The sequence below is a fragment of the Emydura macquarii genome, unplaced genomic scaffold (genome assembly GCF_026122565.2).
Source record: "Emydura macquarii macquarii isolate MOO-44397 ecotype Brisbane River unplaced genomic scaffold, CSIRO-AGI_Emac_v2 contig_2676, whole genome shotgun sequence".
Taxonomy (NCBI): domain Eukaryota; kingdom Metazoa; phylum Chordata; order Testudines; family Chelidae; genus Emydura; species Emydura macquarii.
In genome coordinates, this window is record NW_027132813.1 from 15,695,379 (window position 1) to 15,722,442 (window position 27,064).

The 27,064-nt window shown below is 38.8% G+C and overlaps 1 protein-coding gene across 6 annotated transcripts in view; it reads left to right on the forward strand.

Annotated features, from left to right (window-relative positions):
- The window catches only part of ESRRG (estrogen related receptor gamma), a 467,657-nt gene that overhangs the window by 20,206 nt on the left and 420,387 nt on the right, over positions 1-27,064 (forward strand). Inside the window, exon 1 of one of the 6 annotated variants that reach the window (XM_067564959.1) lies at positions 2,739-12,950. The exons of 4 other annotated variants lie outside the window; for them this stretch is intronic. The gene's annotated coding sequence lies outside the window, so the exon portion shown is untranslated. Of the gene's footprint in view, positions 1-2,738; positions 12,951-15,793; positions 20,060-27,064 lie in introns of those variants that run through there. One more of the 6 variants, XM_067564958.1, reaches the window with a different exon arrangement.

Genomic DNA, 27,064 nt, shown 5'->3' on the forward strand with positions numbered 1-27,064 from the left:
TGTAGTAGGCCTACATGGTGCAAACATTTTTAAGCTATGTTCCTTTGACAAATGAGTCAACTGTCTGCTGTACGACTCTATAGGTGAAAGTTAACTATGCTGCAAATGGGCACAACTCTGCTGATCTTACTAAGGCTGAATCTGGGCCTATAGCTAAATTCTTGCTTGCAGAGTTACACTGATTTCTGTGGTGTTGGTTTAGGAAAGGCCTGTTTACTTATTTATTTTACTGAAATTTAATATATTTAAATACATAGACTTCTCTTAAAGATATTTAATTTAAAATTAGTTTGCAAATTATCACTCCCACAATCAAAATCTACCCTTTCATTTCACAGGACCAGACACTGAGAAGTGTTGAGCAACTGCAATTTACCTTTCAGGCAGCCATATCATGCCTTTAATTGTTAGGGAGAACTCTCTATTGCAGTCAATAAATAGACAATCCTGCTTAAAAACTGATGACACACTATAGCCAAGGATACAATATATTCAAATCCTTTAAGCAATGCATTCAGTTGCTCCAAGAAATTTTACTTTCAGGAGAGTGTAGAAGTCTTATTTCAATACAGCCGCAAAATGTTTTTAAAAAATAACAAACCAGCAAACAAACAAACAAAAAAAAAAAACAGATCCTGAATTTTAGAGTCTGGCTGTATCCTACCATTTTCAGAAAGTTCTAGGTTTTCATTAAACAAACAAACAGAAAACCCCTCTCTCCAACTGAAAAGATATAGACATCACAATGTAAATGAATGTGTTACTGCCCTATTAACCCAGCCTTGCAGAAAACTGTGCAGTCAAACAAGAGCAGCAGGAAAAGTGGGAATTTACCTCTGCCTGACCCCATTTTCTCAGTAAAATATGAATGCCAACTCCTAATTAGGACCATTTATGTGCTAATAACATTAAGCACAGACAATTTTTCCTTTTTTCTTTACATATAAAAAACATAGGAAATTACATGGAAAAAAGTTTGTTAATGCTAAAGTTAAGGATGCATCGCTGAAATCAGAGATAATGCAAAAGGTAAAGTTCCAGCAATATCTTTATATCAGCCACATTGCACACATGTAGTATTTATGATTCCTGTTTTTCTGGTTAAATGTGTAGCTTAGCATATTATGATTAGTTATCAAAAGTAAGTAATAAAGCATACAAGAAGGTGCAAATTAGCAGAGCTAGCTTTGCTGTTGGACCCTTAATTTTTGCATTCCCTGACTTTTGCAATCTAAGTGTGCAGATTTAATGTGCATTAACACAGTTTTTTTTGTATTTAAGGTGTATGTGTGTGTAAAATCTTTAGTTCTACAGTGCAAAAATCTAAGTTACTACTGAGATGGCAAAGTTAGTGCCAGTCCTGCAAACACTTAAGCATGTGAGTAAGTTGCAAGTTCACAGATGTGAGAAGTTGCTTGAATTCAGTGTAATTACTCGTGTCAAATTGGTCTACCCTTAAAAGTTAGTTGAAGTAACTAGGGCCTAGTCTACACTACATGGTTAGATCAACCTAAGCTGCCTTGCATCAACCTAGCTGTAGAAGTGTCTTCACTTAAATTTGGCGCCAGCTGACATAAGTGCCTCTCTATGCCGATTTAGTAACATCACCTCTCTGAGCAATGTAGAGTTACAGTCGATGTAATTAGGTCAACACTGTGTCAGTTGACTGTTACAGGCTTCCAGGAGCCATCCCACAATACCTGACACTGACAATACAATCGATACAAATGCTCCAGGTGAGGATGTGCACCACCAACGCAAGGAGCCAAGTGTGCGCACACGACAGATTTAATAACTACAATGGCTGTATGCTGATGTAAATTAGGCTGAAGCAATTTTGGCCTACGTGGGTAGGTGTGAAAAAACCTGACATAACTATGTCCACCTTACCCCTAGTGTAGACGCAGGGATGTTGACAGAAGAATGCTTTGTTGATGTAGCTGACTTCGAGAGGTGGTTTTCCTACACTGATGGAAAAGCCCCTTCTGTCATTGTAGGCTGCAGCTAGATTACAGGGGCCTGGTCTACACTGACGCCGGTGGTCGATGGAAGATACACAAGCTATGTTCTGTAGCTTGCACATCACCCATCGACTTACTTACCTTGCTGTACCGCGGCACCTTCACTGCGCTGCGTCGACTGGAGACGCCCTCCAGTTGATGCCACCTTACTCTTTTTTGGGGGGTAGATTAACTGCGTAAAACCAGAGAGCACTTCCAAGATCGATTGAACGGGTCTCCACAGCCTGCTCAGTCGATCCCACTGCATCAATCTGTGCAGCCGGGGCACTGTAGACATACCGGAGGTCATGCCGAGCCAGCATATCTATGCTGACATAGCTGTGCTGGTATAACCACTGTAGTGTAGACACAGCCTAAGTGTTTTCAGGATCCGAGCCTAAAACATACAAAAGTCAGAGAATGAAAAGCTAAGTTCTTGTTGCAACTTTAATCCATCCATTCAAAGACTGCACATTTTATGTGCATTAAGGCACACATTAAACTAAGTAGATTTTTTTTTAAGTACGTATGTGCCATGTAAGCAAACTGACTTTAATGGTAGTTGCAGGATTAAGCCCTATCTATATTTATATAGAAAACATTTCATAACATTTTCAGAAATAAATATTCTGGAAGCTTTGCAGCTGATGTAGAGATGGATAATCTTAAATAATAAATGTTCAAGGCTTTTTTTTTTTTTTTTTTTTTTTTTTTTAAGAAACTCCATTGTGCTGGTGAATTTTAAAAGTATTGGTTATACCTACCTTTCTGCTCCGCTGTGTTCACTTTAAAATGAACACTAGGCAATCCCTAAATGTAATACTATACCATATGGATACACTCAGCTGGGGCTTCCCCCCTTCCTCCTAAGGGGCTTTAAAGCAAATCTCTGAGATAAGAAATAACCCTTGTGGAAGGCCTATACACTGCCTGCCTGTTAGAGGCAATTCAGCCAGTGCAAAGCAAGAACATTATTGGACTCTCTAGATTCATCTAGCATTTCTGTTGCTCTTTCCCTGCGGCCCCCAATGGCTTAGAAAATGGCTTGTTGTTTTGATGTGTGTGTGAGTGGGAGAAGTGTCCCGTTTGTTGTGGGAGGGAATTTACTACCTAGCATCCGGGCCGGCTGAGGGTTGGCACCCCCTCCCCCCCTTTTGTTTTTTCCAGGTGGGATTTGGCGATGACCAGGAAGGAGCACTTGGCACTGAATGTCACCCTGAAGGTAAAATGAAAGACAAAAAGATGAACGCATGCTTGATTCCTTTAGCAGCAGCGACAAACACACACAGCGACTCCATCAATGCAGAGCCGTCCGTTCATGATCACGGCCCTGCGATTATCTATTATATAGAAAGTGTCTTTTTTTCCCCCCAAATGCATGCAAAGAAACGTGCACGTACCAGGTAATGAGCCCAGGGAAAACCTGGCACCTTCCCCCTTCTCCTGCCAAGTTATCATTGAGAAAACAGACAGGCAGAGTGACGTCCTGGGTCAGACTGAGTGCCGATCGACTCTACCAAGGAAACAGGGAGGCCCCCGCGTCCTCCGAGGACCCGCCGCTCCCTTTATCCCCCTCCCAACCCGCCTAGCCCGGTGCAGCGCCGCCGCTCGGATGGTCCCGGGGCCGCGGGGCAGCCGGCTGAACCCCTGGCAAGGGCATGGGGAGATGGCCTCGGCCTGCCTTGGCCAAGCATCCCCCCCTCGCCGGCTGAGGTCGCGGGAGCCCAGTTAAAGGAGGCGTGTGTAAAGATTTTGCAATGTCCCTGCATGGTGTTGTAGACTTTCCTAGCAAAGAAACCGGCTTCGGCTTCTTTAAAATCCCCGACGACTCACCTGATTAACCTGCCAGCGGTTCTGACTGACCAGGTAAACCGAGTCCGAACCTTATCCTCATGCACGTCTGCAGACTGACATTGCATCTGGCGCATGTTTTTGATTCGAGACGAGCAGCTGATAGAAGCTCTATTCCCCCCCCCCCACCTTCAGACCTTGTCTATTTCACTTGCTTAGAGTCAGTCCCTTAAAAAAATAAAAGAAGAATCACACCACAACAAAACCCAGGCCCCAGGGATGGTCGATCGTCAGCTCTTTGGCATTTTTAAGAAAAGGTTTTTTTTTTTTCCTGCTGACAGATCCAAATCCAGCAGGTTTTGTCCTGCTTCCCCCCCCCCCCTTTCCCCCTTCCCTTCTTTGCAAAGGATCAAGAGTGCTGTGAAAGTGACAAGGCTTAACGAGGACAGGGCTAGTGGAGAGGGTCCTTGGGGTAGCTTTTGCAAAAGGGGTAGGAGGACTTGACTCTGCGTGGTGGCCGCTGCTCCGTGTGTGTCTTCCTGCCTTCCTTAGCTCCCCTCCCGGGGAGCTCAGAAGTTCCGCGATCCCCGGCGCTTCCCAGCTCGCTGCTGCTTCCCCCGGGTTATCAAGAGCAGCCCTCATCGGCCCAAACGTTGCAGTGGTTCCCCCTAGATTGAGCTATGTGAGGCTCCTAAAGTGAGAACGACGTGCCCAGAGAGAGAAGCTTCCTTCTCCCCCTTCTCCCTCCCCTTCTTCTTTAAACATTTCCATGAGCGGTTCACAAGAGCCAACAGGCCTGGTGGAAACCCTGCATTTCATTGTGTCGGGGGAATTATTGTTGTTATTACTTATTATGTATGTATGCATTTATTTATTTATTTATTTCTGTCTGTGGTCTGGTTGCTTCAGTGATGTTGTGAATTTGCCACATGGGGCTGCTTGGCTAGGAAAGCACGTTTGCTCTGTTTGTGTTGTAGTACCAGAATCAGTGGACATGCAAGCTGACACATGGTGACATCTATACACACAAAGAAAGCAAGTAATTTGCAAACAAAATTAGGGGGCAATAGGAAAGTGTGGAGAGTGGGATGTAGTTCTCATCTTGATACCCCAGCTCCAATCTGGAGGGGTTTTAGAGAAGTGATCTCATGTTCCCCTCTAAATGTGACCTGCCTGACAGTTGTTGTTTGTTTTTTTAAACTGAACATTAATGCTATAAAAGATCAAGTGGTCTGAGGACATAGTTTGAAGTGCTGCAGGGGCAGTTCTCTGACTACTTGGTTTACTGTAGTTAAAACATTTTGCAGGCTACCAAACATCACGTAGGAGGAATGCATTTAGGAAATGACCAGAATAATGAAGGTGGCAAATAAAAATGAGTAGACTTTAAAAAGAAATGATAGGAAAGGAAGAGGATGGGGGTGAAGGAGATAGAATTGAGGGCCTTGATCCCTTTTATTGTGATTTTTAACCCCATCTGTGTCATTTTGATGTAGCTAAGGGGACTTTAACAAAACATAAAAATTGAGACGTACCACAGTCTGTGTGAGAGAAGGAAATGTTAATGCCCTTCAAATAAAAGACAGTGAAGAGATATGAACATAGCATCTTGGTTGTATAAGGGAAGTGCATGAGCTGTAGCAGGAAGTTAGTGGGAAAACAAGATTTTGGAACCTTCTATTTTCCTTGCCACTCTCTGCCCATTTTAAATGTGAAGAAGTGTAAAGCTTATTTGATACACTGCTTCTCAAATTCCAGTCTAAAATATGTCATACTCACTTTAACAAGATTGACTTTTAAAATGCTAATACTCACAGCATAACCCAAGTTAGATTGTACGTATGGACATTCAGCACTGTATTGCACGTCCACTGAAAACATCCAAGGGCTTGGAATCAAGAAATAATTTATATGGTTACATTTCTGTTCCCTGTATTTTAAAGTATCGGTGTAACAAGTGAATTTTCAAATGTATAAACTGGAATCTGACAGGTCTCCCTTAAGGGGACTTCACAGTTTAACATGTTCAAGAGGCAGAAGGAGGTAAACATGGCATTTGATGTGTTCAGTATCAAAATACAACAAATAAATCAATTACCTTAACTGTGTGCAATACTACATTTATTCTGCACTATTTTTCAGAAATTAAAAGGTCAGTCAGTACTAGAGTACTATATCCATATCTCGAACCTAGCACCACTTATTACTGCAACAGTATTACAATATGAAGTGATCTTAAAGATATTTCATCTTTCATTTTGAATCCTCAATTTGAATCAGCATTAGAATGTCAGTGCTGCAAGATAAGGTATAACAAACTAAGTAGACAGCTGAAGCGTTCCTGGTGAAGGTGTTGCTGAGAAAGATATCTTGGTCTGTTCTCTGTAACCTTGTTTACAGGGACATTTCAGTGGCAACCAGAATTTCAGCAAGAGGCTGCCTAGACTAATGTTTGTGTGTCTGAAATTGATCGTGAGTGTCTTTTTTTCACTATACACCTTATATATGCCTTAACAGCATAATCATGCTAAACTTTTCTGGAAGGTTATGGTGTTTTATACTAACAGGAAGACACATCTTTGCCCTAGTATACCAGAAGTAGTTATGCTGGCTTTTTAAATGTTGTCTATAACACACACACATAAAGATTTTGATTTATTAGATTACAAAGTCTCATAGGTTTTGACTGTATATTACAGCCCACCAAGTAAGTTTAAAGTAAAATATGAAAAGATAGCATTTATGCTGTGATTTACTGGATTTTAGATAGCTTGTTTTAAAATTGTATTTGGAAAATTATACAAATGTAGAGACTTGGTGTTAAATGCCAGCAGCCACATTAATGAAGAAAAACGCTGTTGAAATACTTTTGAATAATAAATAGGATATGTAATGGTCAACCACAAGATAAAATTTTTACACAGTGTTTTTATGGCTCTAAATTGGCTGCATTGTAAACCAAGCTTACTACTCTATTAAGTCATCATACTTTTCAATTATTTAACATTTCTAACCAGACAATCTAGTATGGTCTTCACTGTGCATATAAGAAAATTATATATAAGGTAGTAATTGTTTCTTGTTAATATATGAAGGCTTTGTTTTGGATCAGGACTAAATTTTAACTTATCAGGACAAATATTACAAAATATGCTCATAGAAAAAATGATATGGAAATAGTCCTAGTCCTATGAGATGGGGATAATTACTGCACTGAAATGTACCTAATACAATTTGAGATCCATTCACAAAGAAACCTTGACAGTATCTGCCTTCCAGGTACTGTGCATTTGGAAATACTATATCTCCATTTAAATGCAGATCTTCAGTTTTCTCCAGAGGGCAGTTGGTGAATCTTTCGATTGAACCACTGGTACTAGAAAAACTAACTGAAGATTTCCCCACGAACAAGAGACTCTTTCAAGTCTTCCTGTTTGAAATAATGATTAGAAAATTTTCTGATATTGCAGTTTTATATTGATTTTAAATACCTTTCAAAAGTCAAACTAAGGGAACAGTGCATTTTACTCAAACAAAGCAGTTTTATGTTTCCATCCTTATGTAGAAGCCTGAGGAGATATTATAACCATAAGAGTAAGTTCTTCGTTTTTACACTGGCATTGTGTTTGCATGCAAATTTCATCAAATGGAAAGGGCAGTTTTCCTCTGATTTTTGACCTAGATTCCTCTTGATTATTCCTATGCAATTAATACCTGGTTATTTCCCCCTGTGAAAATAGCAACTGTTGATGCTCTCTAGGTGTAGTTGCATGGGCAATGGGCATACACATGCAGTTAACTCCATCCCTCCTTGAAGACTTCATAATTAGAGCTGTGTGAAAAATGGTGCTCCACCAAATGGGAGATCATGCGAATATTGTCCTTGGTTTCGACCCATGTGGGTTTGCATCCCTTGTGTATGGGGTTCAGACAAATCCAACATCTCAAAGCCAAACCATGTTACAGCTGCTGAGTTTACTCCAATGTGCATGTTGAAAATGGGAATGTTGGATGGTTGCAATGATAAATTGGACCATGTTTGCTTGAAGCAGAGCCAGCCTTACTAGAACCCTTATCCAGATTCACTCACATGTAGGCCCATATTTACTAAAACTCAATGACCATTCATGATCATTAGGAATCAGTCCTACTCCCACTGAAGTTAATGGTGAAACTCTCATTGATTTCAATGGAAAAAGATCTGGCCCTTAACAAATGTTTCCACAAACATACTCAGACTTTAGAGTATCTAATGGAAACCAAAACTAGGTAAGTTTCTTATGCAAACATTTTTCAAGGCTTAATTAAATGTATCAGGCCTAGCTCTCCTTTTATTTAACACCAGTATCGCTCCTTTGGCATCAGTGGAGTTACTTCTGGTTGGCGAAGGTCTGAGTGAGAGGAGAATCAGGCCCAGAGTTTCACAGCATGTACACTTTTATTAGCATGTTGGCCAATGAAGATGCCCCTGTTCTGTGAACCAGTGGTAAGACTAGCTTGTTTGTGCGTTTTAAGATTGGCACTTATTTTACAAAAGCATTTTTCCTTTTTTAATATGTGGGCACAGTCCCTCATTAAAACCCAAATATTAAGGGAAAGGAAAATGGAGCTTTTTTCAAACAGCTTCTTCTTCTGATGGGGAATCTAGTAGCAGTTGCTTTGAAGCATGTGTAATTGATTATCATACATTTATTTTAAAAAGCAGACATAACAGGGAATCTAACATGATGTTTTTGAATAGATATCTGCTCCCCACAATGTTCTTGAGAAAAATGTAAGATTGCAGGCGTCATTTCATGCCCTGTATGTTTTTGAACATAAATCAAAGAAATTGTTGCAGAGTTATAGATGTTCATAGTGACTGTAGCTATAATAAACACATGCAGTATACATTTTCCAAGTTGTTTTGTATGGGTGAAAAGCTGAAGCTGGCATTTTGTACGAAGAATTCAACTTAATCACTGAAAATTTATTTCATAGTTAGTGTGGATTACCAGTGTAGCATAAAGTTATACACCTTGGCTTAAGTTCATCTGGTTTTGAAGCCGTGGTGAAAGCCGGGAAAGAATTTAAATTAGATTTAGATGCCTAGAATTATTTATCCAAAATGTCACAGTTACAGTGATGCCTCATGATGATAGTTGTATCTGTGTTATAAGTAGTATTATATCTATATTTTTATTAATGCTATTATTTTATTATTTATACATGGCTCAGAAGTGTGCTGGCGCGTTACAGAACAAGAAAAAGATCCTGAATAAAAAAATTGTACAATCTAAATTTTACGCACGACACAAAAAGTGAGGGTAATAAACAAAATGGAGATGACGAGGCACTGGAAAATGATGTAGGAAAGGATTATAACAAATTACACATTTACTCAGTTTAGGCATGTGCATATCTTGATGGTTCTATTAATTTTGATTAAATGTTTGTAGGTGAAAAGGCAGAAGTGAGTTTTTAGGAGAAGCACATGGTGACTTGGCTGAACACAAATTAGGAAGGTATTTCATGCATGGAAGAATATACAGAAAGTGAAGCAGAAGGAAGAAGAGGAAGGCAAAGATATAGATGCTGAGATTATATGGTGACGGGGGCAATATAAATACCTAGACCAATGACAGAAAAACCTACATGAATCTGATTCCACAGCCCTTATTGGGGCGAATCACTTATTGCCTGAATAAAAAGTATGATTGGTTTCTTGGTGCCTGGTCATGTGAACACTTACTATTGACTGTAGTTCTTACTACTTTGAGTGCTCACATTGTATTCAAAGGGACTACTGCTCTTGTGAGTAAAGTTATGTGTTTAAACAATATTATCAACCCAGCAATTAAAAAATCATGAGTATGGCCCCTAAAATCATGAGATTAGTTTACAAATAATGAGATATTTTTTGAAACAATCAAAGATCTTGATGGGGTGGTTTATTGGCATTCTCATTTCTGAGTGCAGCCTCCCCAACCTGTGAAGAACTCAGGCAGCTCAGGGCCTGGTCCACTCCCTGCTCCCCCTCCTCTTCTATGAATAATGTAATGAGCCACTCTGTTTGCTCCTCACCCAGCTCTTATCCTCCAAATATATGTTGGCTCTTACTGTCCTCCCTGAAAGCTTCACATCTCTCTGCTCCTTGCAGGAGGGGAGGGGGGCAGAGAGGGCAAGAGATCCCAGAGCTGCTGGAGAAAGGGTCTCTTCCTTCCTCCATCTCATTCCCTGCCTCACAGGGGCACTTCCTGAGAATGAGGTACAGTGGGACAGGGAGGGAGACAGCTGTGATGCAGAATGTACCATGCAATGTGATACACTTGAGAAGTCTGGGGGAAGATGGGCTTTTGCAGTCCCTGTGTGCTGGGTCATTGGTTCCATACTGGCTCAGTATGTGCTGTCATAGGGGGAAGGCTGAGGGAGGGGAATCTCTGGATCTGCATTTACACAGATGCAGTGGCTGGGAAACCTAACAGAGGAGGCATAAAGAGTAGATGCTAATCCTGATTAGATGTTCTGCAACTCTGTGACATTCCCCAGGTTTGTGGGGTGGATTTGGTCACACCCACCAATTTTAGAGTAGGACAGCTGCATAAATCCAGAGTACTGGACTCTGGAAGGTCAGTCTTTGTGGATAAGGACTTCTGCACATGCAGGATTTTGGGCAGTTATCTTGATTCACTGAAATCCTTATCCTCATAAATACTTTTATATATGTATGTATTTATTAAATTAGTGCCCATAGGTCCCAACTGACAAGAGGGCCCCATTGCACTGGGCACTGTCCATATGCATAAATTAGAGATGAATCCTGCCGTGAAGAGATCAGTCAAAATACATAGGATAGAGAAAGGGAGGGAGAAGGAGATATAGCATCGAAGGAGAATGCTGGGAGCTGAAGCAGAGAGATGGTGATTTGCCCAAGTCACAGGGGAAGACATTGGCAGAACCAGTAGTTGAACCAGGGCATCTGAGTTTCAGTCCATTGTCTTGCTTCCAAACATTATCCCCATTTCACAGATGGAGAAACTGAGGTATAGAGGCTCTACTCCCACTGAAGTCAATGGTAAAACTCCTTTTGACTTTAGTGATGCAGGATCAGGGAGGTAAAGTGATTTGTTTAAGGTCACAAAGCATGCCACCCAGCAGAGCCAGGTCTCCTGACTCCTGAGTTTTCCGTTTGTAGCATCACACTGACTCTTTTACTTCAGTGCAAAAGAGATTTCTCCCTCCAGCAGGAGACATTAACTCATTTCCCCAATAGAAACGCTCAAGGAGCTGACAAGCTTCTTTCCTCCTGCAGGAAACTCTGGGAAGGCACCCATTATCTGAGCACTTGTTGTTGTTGTTGTTGTTGAGGCTATATAAATTGGATATTAGTGATAGTCTCTTGATACAGACTATGTTTGTTACCAGTGTTCTTTGAGACGTGACCACTTTCTTAACCAATCAAATTTGAATAAAAAAATCTAAGGTGAATACAGTCTGAGTTTTTCCAAAGGGTCTGTGTACCTCTGAAAATCAGGCCAGTAATATACCCACATAACCACAAACCCCCATTTGACATGCAGGTGTGTACAATGTGCACTCTCTTGTACATCTATCAGATATACATATAATCTCAATTATTTTGCTGTTTGAATTCTTGAACATGGCCTTTTGCTGTACTGTCAGGTTTGGTTTCTGCCCGTTGGAACAAAGTTCAAAATATTAGAGAAATAACACAATATACTACTAGCTACTACAGTCGTGCCTAAAGGGGAAAAGGGTGCTGAATAATCTAAGTGATCATATACTATCTTGCAAATGTCTAGAACAAAATACACAATAACTATTGTTAACTGGGCTCCATAACTGTGTGTTTAAAAATTGACCATATTACATTTTCTTTTGATTTTTCTTGTTTGTGACCCAGGAAATAGAAAACTGACCCCTTTTTAAAAAAGTACCTTGCATGCTCTTCTGTGATATTCTGATTGCAATGTATGCATGTTCCAGTTACTATTCGGAACATTATCAAGGGCTAAATGTTACAGTAAAAAACGCACATGATTAATGATATAAAAAATAATTACCCACAAAGTGTGTTGATCAATTTGAGTTGCAGCTCCTTAACAGAGGAGTCCATATAGCTCCTGTGGAATGTTTCCAAATGTTGTTTTTCTGGTTTTATTTGTTTACTTGGACATAAGTAAGAAATTCAGACCCACATCAAGATTCTGAACTTTCTCCTTCCCAAAGTTATGTGGAGTGTTTTGGATCTGAAGTTTTGGTTAAATCTGCTCTCAATATAGTGGTCAGCTCTGCAATTTGGCTCTGAAACAGGATTCTGAATAGTTACAAAGGTTGGAGTTGTTGGAATTAGAGGATTTTATTCTAGTAGGAATATGCCAGAAAGTGTTACATAGGTCACTAGTGGGGGAAGAAAAAACCCAACAAATCTTTTGCTCTGTATCTGAAAGAAAGCTAAGAAAAGAGTGTGACTGATGTAAGATGGGGGTCAGAATGAATTTAGGACAAACACAGGATGTATACTGTACCTGCTATAACAGTTCCAACACACAAAGTGCCTTAGGGCACAACTAACATCTTATCATCTGCAAAGACTACAATCAAGACAAAGCAAAACGAACTTGGACAAATTCTACACTCTTTACTTAGTTTTGACTAACCCCCTTTGAAGTGAATGGGAGTTTTGCTTGTGTCAGCACTGATTAAGAAGTGCAGGGTTTCAGCTCATTGTTAATAAAAGTATCACAGTAAATACACAATTTTAAAAGTCCTCCTGGACATGCAGCAAGCCCACTTATTTTAATTGTGTGAAGTTGTCCAAGGTTGCTTTGCTCTCCAGAGCCTGGCACTAGCTTCAGTGAAATGTGATGCCATTGGTTTTCAGTAAAGGTTTCTTTCTGCAGGGCTGCAAACAGAGATCAGCTGCTACTGTGTATACACAACTAGGGAGCAAATCAACCAGCACATTTAAGCAGCCTCTTTAAGCCTGAGACTTTCCAAGATTTCTTCTTTACACAGGAAGTTTCCTTTCTATTGTCAGATTTAGCACTTTGCTCATGTAATCAGATCAGAGCTAGGATCATTGCTGCACAGTAGAAAGACTTCCTTAAGACATTTGTCCTTGAAACTGCACCAAACTCTTGGAAGAACCCAGAACCTGTAAGTATGTATAATTTAGGCAACAATAGCACAGTGCAAAGCTGCAATCAACCATTATACAATATCCGATTAGCAGTGCAGTAGGGATTTTTTTTTCCAGACGTTATGTTACATTCATTTTCAATTCGTTCTGAGGAAACAAATCAATTCGGGCTTCTGATACAGTGACTTTGCAGTAGATGAGCTAGTATTATGTTTGATTTAACTGTTTGTTGCTCTTCTGTATCTTGTGGGACAATTATTGTATCCAGCAAACAGTAGAGAACTTTTCTTATACTATTAGGCATTATAAATGTGTGGGGTATCCATCTTGTAAATAAGTTGTTTGTTTTTGTTTTTGGAAACCTCACCCCACAATGAACAATAAATAACAGAGCAAGTAGAATTAGTTCATGTAGTCCTTAAGAGCAATGAAACATATTAGTTTGCAGGCTTAATTTACTAGTAAAGGACATTCCACTGTTGTTTTGTCTTAATTGAATTCTACTCAGTGCTGTCTATTTTGTGTTTTACTATCTTGTATGTGTCTGTCTAAGTTACTTTGCTGGGACTGCAGTGTGGTTAGACCTCTATTTAAGCACTATTTATATTCCAGGCACATTCCTGGTGAAATAAGTGCTCAAGATTTAAAAGCTTAAAAAAGGATAGTTTTATTAGCCTTGAAAGCTTGAAACGGCACAACATGGATGAATGTCAGATGTAGACCATAGAACCTAAGTCTCCCATGCACTAAGTCAGATCTCAACACGTCCACTCTTGCAAGTACAACTAATAAAAGCCTTGAGCTCCCTTTCTATAAATTTTTAATATGCAACAATACTTATGTTTATAAGATTAATTTCTCCCAGGTTAGTCTGATTGATAGCTGGATTGTGGTGTCTTAAGAGCTTTCTCCATGAAACCCACAGAAGAGCTGCATTCCATTTAACTAGTGAATGTAAAAACTGGTAACCATGGATTCAGCCACCACTAACTGCCGAGTGCAATGACTTGTTGTAAACAATACAAATGAGCCAGGATAGCAAAATCAACCAGACATGAAATGATTTTAATAGAAATTACGGTAAAGGTCATGTGATACTGTATCCACTTGTATTCAGTATTAAAGGGAAAGTATTTCAATTTTTCAGGTTCAATTTAAACTGTATATCTCCACCAGCTTCACTGTTGCACTAGATCCACTGAAGGAAAAAAAACATCCTCAGGAAATGTTTCAGTTTAATGACCTATTATGACTTAGGCTATGATAGTGAAAACACCTGTGCACATGGTTAACTCATGTGAGTAGTCCCATAAACTAAAAATCAGTGTGACCACTCATGCTTACAATTAAGTATATGCAGAAGTAGTTGTAGGATCAGGCCCTTGGTGGGTAAATTTTATTATACAAAAGATCTTTGTAATTTAAAGAAACAGTCAACCAATGCTGAAATTAAATTGAGAAATAGAAGTTTTAGCATTTTGACAAGAAGGATAATAGGTTATATCTGTCACGTAGGTTTTAAGTGTTATGACTTTCATTTCTCATTTGCCATTCCCCAATCCCTGGTCTTAATTTATAGCCTCTGTCTTTTGGAGAACCGATAAACCCTCATGTCAGCTAGTATAATACAGCATGATGATAGGCACATGCAGATCCTGTGAGCAGTGTGTCGTATCTCAAGATTTTCCATCCCACCATATCTTTCTGACTCCTGACTGTCATATGGCTCATCACTCACGAATTCTAACCATAACCAAATCACTTTCCATGTGCGTATACGTATACATATGTATGTCTGTATTACCACTTTCCCCCTTCCAATCAAGCCCTCCTCAAAGCCTACTACATTCAGCTATTATTCCTCCATTCATCTATTCTTGGGTGCTTCCCCTTTGCCACTCCTGTGCTAGCCAAGTAGAATTTGTAAAACAGAACATCATAATTAGTAATAATTACAAACAAAAATACCCAAGAAGTTTGTAATATAACAATTCCAATGATTGTAAATCTAAGTCCACAACTCCCACATCCTAAAAAACCTCTCCTACAAACTTTAACCCTCTCCTTTTGTTTTTGTCACCCCTCTATCAACTCCCTGTGGTTTCTTGTATTTACTCATTATATCATAATGTTATCCAGATCAATTGAACTGTAAGTTCCTTGGGCAGGGAACTTGACTTATTTCTATGACTATAAAGTGCCACACACAGCTATGTCATATCAGTAATGATAATATATAGAGATTTCAGTCAGGAAGTGTTGTGTATTATTTATCTTCACCCTATTAGAATTGATCAGCATATGTCAGGCATACAGGGTTCCAATTAAAAAGTATATAGCTAGATAAAGGGACAGATACTGTTTGATTTACTCTTGTGAGTAGTTCCAAAGACATCAGTGGGATTCCTTGTGTGAGTAAGGATAGTAGGATTTAGCCCACATGTAACAATTACAGGCCATTCACTACATATTGGCACTGTTAGTCTGACTTCTATTGAAAAGAAGTGCATTTGAAAAGCAAGTAAAAGGAGAGCTCTCTGATTAGACAGTTATGTCAGAAATAACGACGAGAGTCCTGTAGCACTTTAAAGTCTAACAAATTTAATTTTTGTAGGCATAAGCTTTCGTGGGCTGCAACCCACTTCGTCAGATGCAAGAAATAGAAATCAAATGGTAGGTATATATTTACATCCAAGTTTAAGGAACAACAATGGGGAATATATGTATATATATATATATATACACATACACACACCTGCCATTTGATTTCTATTTCTTGCATCTGACGAAGTGGGTTGCAGCCCATGAAAGCTTATGCCTACAAAAATTAAATTTGTTAGACTTTAAAGTGCTACAGGACTCTCGTTGTTTTTGCTATATACAGACTAACACGGCTACCCCTCTGGAACTATGTCAGAAATGTCTGTCAAATAAAACAAAGACCTTTGTCATTGTTTGAGTAGTGTAAGTGTTAAGAAGATTTCAGTAGTGCACAGAAAAGAGGGAAAAATATGATTTCTGGGACAGAATAGGATCTTAAAAATGTGCAAATCAGACCCTAACGTATCCCCTCAAAAAGAATGACTTGACTTAACATTGAAGATACCATAAAACTTTTCATACATAGTCTGATGGAGATCCAGAATTAAATTAAAATGTTAGGAGAAAAATCAGACCAATTTCCAAATAAATTATAAAACGGTACTGGCCCCGCAAAGTGTGTTAATTATTGAATAAAAAACAGGAAAAATATTCATATTATTGGGATGGCAGAAGCAGGGATCTTTTGAATGTATCAGAGGTCTCAGCCTAGAAGAGAACAAAAAATTCAGGATCAGACACATGCAATATGGCTTCGGGGACCCTGTCAACATGGGGTGAGTAGTAGATTTCCTTTGTTTCAACTGGGCATCTTTACTGACACACCAGTTTTTCTCTGTCTGATGTATTTTGAGTAAGATATTGGATTTACGACCTAAAACTTTAAGAAGTTAGATAATGGGATGACAGAGCACTTTTTCCAACTGGCAGAATTGGAAAGTGAGTTTTCCTGTCACTGGTCTAGGATTCAGATGCTATAGTGATGGGCACCATTTAAGAACCTACACAGAAAGAGAAGTCTATTTACCAGAAAACCTCTGCATACTTGAAACTGAGACACAGACACATAACACTTAGTGAAGAGTCAGGGCACACAAGTTTTTTTTTTCAAATTGTATAACACAAGATAGAGAACATTTTAAGACACAGTGAAAGTAATCAATGATTACCATTAAGTATTAATAATTAATAATATAGTTGATGGCAGCATTGCCTCTTGTAAACATACCTAAAGCTGATCAGCAATAAGAAAAAGAAACACATCTGTTGGGATTGGAACTCCAACTGGTTTTAACTAAACTTTTTCTACTTTTTCAGTGTCTTGGATACCTACAAGATTGGCACTTAAGAGAAATGTTTGTTTTGAGGTTTTTTTGGTTTTTTTTTTTTCTTGTGAAAATACCAGACAGACAGTCCTGGTAACTAAATTCTCGATCATATTAGTGGAAGCCTCCTTCAAATGAGTCAAAACTGGGTTGGAGGTACCACCTGTAGGGATGAGAGGGTGACTCAGTATCCAAGCTCACTCAATACTTGGCCTGTTCTGTTGATGCTGCCAACAAGCGTAAAAAAGGTGTTTGTGTCTTTTGTTAAGTGGGTGCCTGACTACGAGGGACTGGGCTGAAGCCACAAATTCATTTCATGTGGCCCACTGAGGAGCCATCACCAAATATCTGGTTATCAAATATTTAAGAACGTTGCTATTTAGATTCCTATACATTTTTTGAATATTAACAGTATTTAAAGCAATACAGTATTTATAGAGTTGATTACTAATGTGGTTTTACAACACAAGTGGTATGGATAACACAGCAGCAGTATCCAGCTGAAATCAGTGGAAGGCTCCTATTGACTTCAGTGGGCAATGAATTGGGCCAATAATGATTTTCATTGTCTTTTTCTTTTTCCTTTTCAAATTTACTTCTTTTCAGGGGTCATCAAAGGTGTTGTTATGTTCTCCAGAACAACAAAATTGTCTTGTGGTCGAGAAACAGAGTGATAATTTTAATCCAATTGATTCAGATTAACTTCCTGTGATTTGAGCACGTGTTTGATTATGCTGAAATATTCTTCCATTCTTTGTCTGTGCCAGATGGGATTGTGTGTGTAATTTAGCTTTAACAGTGCCAGGCTTTCACTGACCATCAGGATTCTGCATGCACACAGTTTCTTTTTCCGGGTAAAACTTTAGTGTTTTGTAGTTGAAACTGGGCTGCTGAATCTGTTTAGTCTTATGCTAAGAATTTCAGAAGTGACTCGTGATTTTGGGCACCTTTGTTATCAGGAGCCTAACTTGAGGCCCCTTTAAAGGGGCCTGATTTTTCTGAGGATGGGTGCTCAGGACTTTTTGAGAATCAGCCCCCTTTAAGAGGTCTTAAACTGCGGACTCAAATCACTAGTTATTTTTGAAGATCTTTGGTCTTAAGCTTTTCCAGGTCTGTAGCAGGATGATGACTTGGCTTGTAATGGTGTTTTGTGAAGACAAGAGATGAAACAATGGCTCATTAGTAGCTGAGTAGGTGATCCTGTGTCATCACTAATTTTTAGCTGTACTTGAGCTATTTCATGTATTCTAGCAATATCTACTATTTTATTTAAATCCAGCTCATTTCCTTGCGTTATCAGCCTTCCATGTATTTTTGGTCAAATAGTCCCAGATACTATCCAGTCCCAAACTGATGCCTCCTTAACAGTAAACAGTTTTCAGCTAATAGCTTTACTGCTCTATGGGTTCACTTGGACCTTCTACTTTATAATACATTTTATAGCTTATGGAGTGTCATATTTATCAAATCTATTGTAATATGGCTTCAGTTCTTTCTTTCTCTTCAACTGATATTTTTACCCAAAATGTATAAATGTATCTACTTTTCTCTCCAGTCCAGATTAACAGATAACAGCCTCCCCCCCTCCCCCCATCTCTGGATTTCAGGTCCTCAAAAATGAATTTTTCCCACTCCTCATGAAGGTTTCCTGCTTTTCATCTTGAGTAGCTGAACTGCCTTGACATTTTTTCCTTAGATTGGATTTACACGTCCAGAATTTTTTATAACATAAGATGTTATTGTTTACTGCCATGGGTATAATCTTGCGAGAGACAGCCCTGAACCTAAGAAATGATTCCATTATTATTTATTATTTGTACTGGGGTAGTGCCAAATGGCTTAGAAGTTATACAAACAAATAGTAAGAGATAATCTTTGCACCCAAGAACTTGCAGTTTTACAAGATTCCAGCTAGAGAGATTCTCAGGTAGTGAACACACTTTACTTGTAATAGCAGCTACTAAAAAGAGTTGCATCACAAATAACACACCATTTCTTCCAACTTCCAACTGCATATATTTAGTTAGACAAAACTTGTAAGATGGTCTATAATAGCACCAGCTGGTGACTTCTGGTTGTATTACATATGTAGTTCTAAAACAACTGTTATATATGGATCAGTCAGTTTGTGATAGCATATGTATTGTAAACTAGCCTGTAGAAATTAATTCAATAATTTCCTCTTTTCTTATGGGTTAATTGTGGTATTGTAAGACTATGAAAATTGATGCATAAGTCAAAAGAAATATTTCAGTTTTGGTTATTTTAATGGAACTAAACTATGGTATTTCAAGGACAAACAATCTTGTAAAGTCCATCAGTGTAGTGCATTATATGGGACACTCATTTTCAGAATGGATTTTCCAAATCACCCCTTTTGTCGGTGAAACACATGCTACAATTAACCAAATATGTTTAGACTTTTGTTGCAGAAAGTCTTATTTCTGGTTTTCCCTGAAGATGTTGAAAGTCTACATTCAGTGGAACAGATTAGATGGAATGACATAAGTTGCATTAAAAAACCAATTGCTGGCCAAGAGCAGCAGAAATCTGGTCATTGCTTTTACAATGTCAAACTAATGGTTAATGTATGTATGGTTAATGTAGATGTTCTGCCTTGGTGGCTGCCAGAACATTTACTGCTGCATGTTTGCTAAACCCTATATACAGCACCTCTGTTCATTGGGTTACTCATTGAGCTTTTAATAGTCCACTTAATTTTAGTTAAGGTTCAGTTTAGTAACTCTAGAAATTAGTGGAAAATATTGCCAGCATTAAACTGGTAAACTGTATTACACATAATATGGCATAGACACAGTATCTTAGGAGGTAAAAAATAAAAGATCAATTCTTATGGATCCTATAGTCACAAGCTTTTAACAATAAATTACGGAAACTTTGTAATTATTGTGGGTAATCTTGCAGAAAATTAAATCTTGAGTTTGCATGTGTGAGGAAGTTTGGTCTCCTTTGCTCACCATAGCTTTGTAGTGTAAAAGCAGCTCTCTGTAGTGTGGGCTCCTTGGTTACCTGTCAGGCTTTGTGTTTCACTTCACTGCAGGTAAAATGCTGTTTCTAAGACTGGCTAAATCCCTGGCAAAAGCAAGAGGTCTTATTTTCAAGGCATGTTTCTGAGACCTGTAGTTCTTACTTTCTCTGTCTCTTTGAAAGTGGCTTTAGAACCTGCTGAAGTTAACAAGGTAAGAGGGAAAGTCTCTGTTGTTTGACTCTTTTCAGATATTTTTTATTGGTAGTTTCATGGTTTAAGACTCCTGGTGGAATACAAATAAAGACCACAGGCAAGATCTTTTTGTCCTGCTTAAATAAGGGCTAGTTTAACTGCAGAGGGACCAGTTATTACCCTACAGATTAGAACACCAGGGACTATAAATATAATTAGGAACCGGTAAAAAGACAAGGGTACAGTATGGCAAAAACAAAAAGCAGCAAGAAGTTTTTCCTTTAATTTTATCAAGTGAATGTTTTAAAGTGCTCATGAAAGATGTCTGTCTGATATCCCTGAAGAATAATTTACCTACAGGATGGGCATTACAAGGAGATTTGCGGTTCAAACATCCTCATATAATCCATTATGGCCTTGTCTACCCTAGGGTTTTTCAGACCCATTAATCCCAAAAAGGTGCAGCCCCGTTGTGGGAGAGGCATACCTAAATTTGGCAGGGTTTAGGTTTGCTCATTCCAACCTGGTTTGGCATAAAATACTTAGGTTGTTACCAAAACCCAAAGGGAAGATATCAAGGAATTAAAAAATCTCATTAGAAATAAATATTCTTAACAGCAGAAGAAAATATATGTTAGCAGTAAGGGGTACTCCAGACTTGCCAAGGAGTGAGGTAGTCTTTCTCACAATAGCAGATGCAACTCTGTTTCAGACAACTGAAAACAGAATTCACTTGGGAAGAGCTAGCTGCATAGTCCTCAAATCAAAGCCTTGCAAATGCCATAGATAGTCTTCAGATCCTTCTATTTTAAAAATTTGCCCTATTACTTTATATGATTTCAGCATAGCAATTGAGATGTCTGTAGTGATTTTCTTAACTACTGAAAGTATTTGCTTTGACTAACAAGGAGAGAATGTGTTTTAGTTGTTAGATCAGGGAACAGGGAGTCAAGACTCTTGGACACTAATCATAAAATAGATCTGTAAAATAGGGATAATAATACATATCTACCTTGTAGGAGTATTGTGCAGTTTAATTAATGTTTGTAAAGTGCTTTGAGCTTCTTGAATGAAAGGTGTTATAGGCCTACAAAGTATTTCTCACTGATAGAAGGCTGTATTTAGGCTCCCATTTTAATCACTTTTATTTATAACAAAACCTTGAGTATCAGTTCAAACATGGTTGGCTACCATAAATGATGTGATAATGAGAATGGAGTATAGGTCACAAGCCTGCAAATATGTGTGAGGAGATGGTGAGCTTAATCTACCAGGTGAAAGAAAGGTTAGTATACCAACTGCATGAACACTTCAAAGCATGTAGATAGTTTGCTGCACTAACTTAATTATCTGTGCTATAGATATGTTTGACAAACATATCTATAGCCCAGATACTATTACTTCACAGTGGGAGATAGCAGAATGCTTCTAGTTGGTTGGCAGTTTACTGAATCCTTCCTTCTGTTTCTCTGCATTACTCTTTTCAAGGACTTTTTCCCCTTCCCTTAATCCATTTGATGAATGGAAACTTATTCCTTTCTTGGTAATGGCATAAAATATTTTATGAAAGGCAGTGTGCAGCCAGATAGGATTGGTTTAAATGATTCTTAACTGAGGCTGATAAGAATTCATCTTCTTTTAATCCATTGTTAACTGAGCACCTAAATAAAAGCTGACTTCCCCCCCTAACCCCTTCATTTCTTGCACTGAATTGTGTTTTGGAGTCAGTTTTGTTTCTCCATGAATGAGTGCCTCTGATCCTTGTATAATGGTATGGTGTCATTTCGAACATCTGAATGTTGTTGGCTTTTCTGCAAATGGTGTGATCTGAAATGTAAAGAGGGAGGATTACCGACACCACTCATCGCACCAAAATTGAATGAAGTGCCCTGTTCTATGATACCAAAACGTGGCCTGCTGTTGGCAAGCTGCGGGCTTTGATAGGTAGAGACTGTGGGGAACTTTTCAGCTTTTTCTCCTTTCCTCTTCTGTAAGGTCTGTTACACAGGAAGGAACCGTTTTTAAATATGGTTATTTTAATACTGATCCTCTGAGGTTGGCAGGTAGATGGGGAAAGAGAGAAAAGCTCATGACAACATGCTAAAAAAGGCCAAAATGTTTTATATAAATAAAAATGAAGTAAAATAAAAATAAAACAAATGAAATGATTTTGGACACAAGGGGAATCCATTTTAGAAAGGCTCTTAACTCCACTATTAGATTACCCATTATGGAAATAGTGAAAAGCATTAGCAAAAAGAGGCACTGCTAGTGCCCCCTTTATTCAGTGAATTCATTTGAGTTAACTCAGTAGCCAACACTCCTAACCAGAGGTAGTCACAGGTAAGATCTAGATGATTTTTTTGCCGCTGTACAACAATGCCTTGGTTACAAACATAGACACAGAGGTTGGATATGTACTTTTTTTTTGTATGTACAAAGACTTTATATATTGGTTATCTCTGCTGTGTCAATTGCTCATGTATATTGATTAATACTGAATTTTGTTATTCAACGAAGACTCAAAATCCAGAGACACAGGCCAAATTCTGATCTGTTACAGTGGTGTAAATCTGGGCTAACTACATTGCCTTTAGTGGATTTTCTCCAGATTTTCATGGGTGTATCTGAGACCAGAACTTGGCCAATGATTTTGATCTGAAGATGCAGTTGATAGGCATGTTTTACTCATATGTTCTTTACTAAATCTAGTGCTTGACAGTTCTTAAAAAAAGCTTAAAAAACTTTTAGTTTATCTAAGTTTTTATTTTGGGGTGTTTTTTTTTCAGATTGAGTTTCATAAAGAAATTATTATATTTTATTTCCTACAAGCTTTGGCTATTTCTTTGGGGGGAAAGTACTGACCTGTCCCTATTTCTAATAAAACATTTATGGTTTTCTCTTTGCCTCCTCGCTGATAGTGCAGGCATTTTTATTTTGTGTGGATGGTCAGGGAAATTCTATTTATTTCTTCTGTAGAGAAGATATTTGAAAAGTGTTTGGAAAGAGGAAAGTAAATCAAATGGATAGGCCTGATTATCCTCTCATACTTGTGTAACTGAAGGGAAGATTGTGTCCTATGTATACATATACATATATTTGTCTATGTGTGTAATGTTACATGGAACAAAATAAGTGCATTGTGATCTATTAAAGCAAGAGATATTTGGAACAAGTAATAAAAGCAGTCGATGAATGGCAAATTATGAGGGCAAACATTGCCCTTTGGTGCACATGTGCATCTCTCTTTTGCCAGGTAATAGAAGATATGCATACATGTAAAGGAAGCCATGTGGCCCAATGGATAGGGCACAGGACTGGGAGTTAGGAGATGTGGTTCCACTGCTGGTTCTGCCACTGATCATTTGTAAAGTGCTTTGAGATCTTTGGAAGAAAAGCATTATAAAAGAGTTAAGTATTATTAAGTCCACTTTAATTAGACAGTTGGCATTTATTTATTTATTTATTTATTTTATTTTCTGGTCTGTGCTTTGTGTTAAGAGTGTGAAACTGCTAGGAAAGCCCTTTGTGCTTTAGTACTGGCATTTTCCTTTGGCATCTTTTTTCTTGCTGTCTCCCATGCTACTGAAAGTTAAAAGACCTGGCATTTATTTTCACAGAGTAAAGTTACATAAATAACAAGAATATTGTAATAGATCATCACTAACATGAACAAATAATTTTTATGGATACCTTAAAATACCTCTGAAATAACTCTAATCCTTCCAATATTACAATGCAGATGTGACAGGAACACACACTCTTCCCCGTTAGTATTCATTTGCCTGGGACTGCTCCTGTATACTGGAACAGATCCGTCCCAGTCCCTTTCCAGACCAAGGCTTCTTCAGTGCCAAACAGACAGGACTTCATGGAGGTGACAGAAAACTAACGGATAGCTCCAAAGTTCCATCCGCCACAGATCTGAGCAGCAATTCCTTACTGTGTCACCCCACATGGCACAGAAAAGCATAATTTCCAGGGAGTTCTATAAATACAAGCTAAGATCTCTGATAGCTGATCACTATCTGGAAGGAATAATATGTGCAGTGTATTGTAAGAAATTACAGGCTCTCTGGAAAGCTCACAACATGATCTCTTTCTGCATAGATTTCTCTTCTGTTCTTCTGTATGAATCTTATGCTCCTCACATGTCTCCTTGTTTCCTACAATATGGTCAATGGTCAATGCAGTTTTTTCAAACACCTTCCTAGTAGTCCGTTTGCCTCTCATTCCTTCCTTAAATGTCAACCTCACATCAGAGGATAGGCTTAGAAAGCAGTGTGCACATTCATTGCTTCCCCATCATCATTCCCCCTTTTCCTGTAGCTTGGTTTTCTTCAGCTGTGTACCATAATTTTGAAAACTGATTTTCTAGTGCACCCAGGACTCAAACAAATACCCACAAAGCTATTTCTGCTTTTTTACCTATTGGGCATCTGCTGTAGAGAGAACATAAACACATAACAATAATTACCTGACCTTATCCCTATTCTGCTCTCTATTCCTGGCTCAACATTTTATAAATTCACCAGAATTCCACCTGTTGGTTGGTTTGTTTTGGGTTTTTTTGTGCTTAATCCTCTCTTTGGCAAGTCCAGCTATGCACTTGATGAAGCCAGGATTGTGCCAAAATCTGCTGGGTCAGAACGTGAATGAAAAAAGATCCTTTCCTAATGCACTAAAAAGGGGACTGGATATTGTTCTGGTTCTGACTTGCAGAAGACGACCATTCTCCTTTTAGAATTGCTTAGGAATGGTGAATGTGTAGGTTACTGAGTCACTGAATGTTATAGTCTCCTGAAATAGCATGATTTCAGCTACTCCATTTTTGAAGGAGGCAATCCATCTCAGTGGTTGTGTAGCTCCTCTTAAATGCTATTTGACTAATTTGAAAAGAAATCTTGCCTTGCCCAGAGTTTCTAGAAAGTCCATAAGCACTTGATGCATGATGGAGTCTTTCTTTCTCAGGCGTCTGCTTTCTTTTCCTAGCTGAATTCTCCAGCAAGTTTTTTTTTTTCTTCAGTATGAAGAGGCAAGCAATATATTTCATATGCCATCAAACTTTGTAAAGAATCTTACCACTGACAATCTCACAGCTGATGAGGAATAGGCCAAGCCTTGCTCGGAAAGTGACACTAAGCACAAGAGTATGTACTCCATTGGGACTGACCATGTATTTTCCTCCAGATTCCTTCCTTCTTGAAGGAAATATGCTAACACCTCCTAACTACATGCCTAACAGATGATGGCAGTAACCAATTTCCACTGCAAAGCCCCTTGGCCACAAAGCATCTAAAAGAATTCTGGAATTGGACAAGTTCATTCTTTGCTGCTGGGCTCGCCATGATCTCAATCAAGAGCAGTGGAAATGAAAGACTAAGCAATTTGCTTAGCAGCTTTGAGAACCTTTTTGGCCCTGAAAGAAATATGCAGGCACAAACATTGGAGAATATAAAACCCTTGATACTTAGTGAAAGGTTTAAAAGGTATTCAGTGTGTTGTGGATGTTCTGCACCTATGAAAACCATGTCCTTAATTTCTGACCATTGATTGCTTGAACAGCTACTAAAAGAGCACCCTTCAAAATATGCAGAATGACCTCCAGCTGAGACAAGCTTAATATAGCTCCTGCTGGCTCAGCCAGGTGGAACCTTTCCTTTTGGCTCACCCGATTTGCTTCCTACAGACCATGAACGTCCCTGGGACTTGGCTGTGGCAATGTGTGGGGACACATGGCCAATACTGAAACAGGATGGGACACTCTACTAATTGGTGAAGTCTAGTCTAGTGTGTGGCCACAAGCTGTCAGATACAACAGATTCCTCAGGTGCTTACAGTGGGTGGCCAAATTTGCTCTATAAAAATAGTTTAAGGAATATAATGTGCTTTGTGATATCCTCTTTTTAAAACACCAACCAGGCTTCTGCCATGAACCCCTGAAATAAATTGCAACACTACTGCAGGGGGAAGAATCCCCACACAAGTTCCCTGATAGATTTTTATCAGCTCCTGAAATGCCATACATTGGAGAGTAACAGTAGCTTGTGAAAAATATGATTGGCGCTTGTGTGACTTCCAGGATCTCCCATACATATGGGATACGAAAAGATACTTGCAGAACCAGCAGGTTTCATGCACATTTTGTCAGAAACACCTACCAAAATATAGCATGGTATCACATCTCCCGAAGCAGAGAACAGATGGAAATATCTTCCTATACATTGACTTGTGTTACTCTGATGAAAGGCATTGTTTCTCTCCTGCTGTTGAGCCAGCTAGCCCCCAGCAGCTGACAACAATCTCAATCTACAGGGCGTTACCAAATGAAGTTCAAGTGACCACATGTTTAAAGTTAAATTTATTGGCTGTTACAACCTGCACCAACAACAGCTTGAACTCACTGGTTGACGCTCATCCCTAGAGTAACACAACTGAAGTCAATGGTGGTATGGCAGGTTGAATTCAGTCCACTGAGTTTATCAATGGGAAAGTGAGAATTCATTTTCCAAGTGAGAACTCAAGGCCCTAGTGTCAGTGCTGGCTTTGGACTATCTATTTTTACTTTTTTACTCCACATTTATTAGCTACTTTACTTCACTCTCTGATGTGATGGTGTCTACTGGCCCTCCAGAAACTAATCCCAATAAACAAGACCCAGAGTTCTACTCCAAATAATGAGATCCCTACATGGATATGAAATTTGTATCAGCATCTGATACACAATTTGCAAACATGGTCAGTGGATAGCTGAATCCATGGATGTGGATATCTGCAGATTTGCAGGGCTCTACAAATTATGCAAGACCAAAAGTTGTACACTCTGGTAAAAGAAGAAGCTACATAGTAGGTGCTGCAAGATATTACAGTGCACAAGTCTGTTTTTAACCACAACAAATACAGTTTGTAAACTCAGATTGCCAATGAAATCCTGATAACTAAAACCATACAAGTTTGCCAGCAGCAACTGAAAAGCAGATTGCATATGGTCCCTTTTCCTGATCGGGGTGTTTGACTGCAAGAG